This window comes from Octopus bimaculoides, chromosome 5 (genome assembly GCF_001194135.2).
Source record: "Octopus bimaculoides isolate UCB-OBI-ISO-001 chromosome 5, ASM119413v2, whole genome shotgun sequence".
Classification (NCBI taxonomy): Eukaryota; Metazoa; Mollusca; class Cephalopoda; order Octopoda; family Octopodidae; genus Octopus; species Octopus bimaculoides.
In genome coordinates this window covers 121742704-121743948 of record NC_068985.1, presented here as the reverse complement: position 1 = coordinate 121743948, position 1245 = coordinate 121742704, and the positions used below count along the sequence as shown (strand labels likewise).

The window sequence follows — 1245 nt, the reverse complement described above, 5'->3', positions numbered from 1 at the left end:
AGTACCATTGCTTTTCTTAAAAAACTAACTCAAAATTGTTTCTATTGTACTTCTTGTCATGAGTAGTTCTTCTTTTCAGATTATTTTCCAGATAGTTGACAAGTCGTCTTTGCTTTCAGGTTTTTTTATTTTTATATTAAACATAGAATTTACTAACAATTTGTCTTTTAAATGAAAATTAAAACATAAATAGTATTTTTTAATAAAATATTACTTAGAGAAACTTAGAAGCATTTTAATAGGTTAATTTCAGCTTTGTTTGAATAATAGGTTCCTTTTCCTGCATTTTTGTTTGAAATCAGATTATGTATTTTTAGTTTGTTTAAAAAATAGAAATATTTTTGAACTGCCATCTAAAGAAAATTTTACTGATATGGTTTTTTTTCTTTAAAAAAAAACATCAATAGGGAAAATTAACATCCTGTAAGAAAATTGTCTCACCATAAATATTTTTGATAACTTTTATACTAAATTTATAAAACGAATGAATTTTTTAGAATTCATTTTTATTCATTTAAAACTGGTTTGCCATTTATGATAAGCAGCTAAGAAATATGAAATGTTCAAAGCTTATAAGTAAAAGTTTTTTTAGAATAGTCATAGAATTCTAGTATATGTTAGTGTTAAATAAAAAATTTTATATTATTAAAGTGAGAAGGATCTTAAATTGATATACTTATATACAATTGTTTCATTTCCTGTTTATTTTTGAGTTTATCTTGTGCATTAGAGTTCATGTGTTACATAGATTCATATTGAGTATTACACCTTTGAATTTCAATAGTTCTTTTTAAAGGAGACAAAAAAAAAACATTGTATTAAACAAATAAATGACTATCATGCAAATTAACAAATTTAGTTTCCTCATTTTAAACTAAAAAATTAATCTTTAAGTAAATTTTTTTTTAATTCTGGCATTTAGAAATGCATCAAAGGATTCACATCAAATTTATGTATTATTCAAAATTGATTTTTTTTTTGTCCACATATGTATCTGTTCCTGTTATTAATTAGTTATTTTTGTAGTTCTGAGCTATATTCTTGATTTATCTCTCTACTAAGTTAAAAACTATGAGAGGGCTTTTTTGAGTTAGAAAGTATGGAATACTGTTATTACAACTCAAAAAGTCCAATAATTTTGTATGCAGCTCCAGTTTATTGTGGTTATTTTCTGTAATTACAGGTTGTTAAATTTTGAGGGGTATTCTAAATGCGATAGTCTTCAATAAAGATTTGCCTGTTTAT

The 1245-nt window shown here is 23.5% G+C and overlaps 1 protein-coding gene across 2 annotated transcripts in view; it reads left to right on the top strand.

Moving 5' to 3' along the window:
* The window catches only part of LOC106881971 (hornerin), a 67532-nt gene that overhangs the window by 13712 nt on the left and 52575 nt on the right, over positions 1-1245 (top strand). The gene's annotated exons all lie outside the window — the stretch shown is intronic.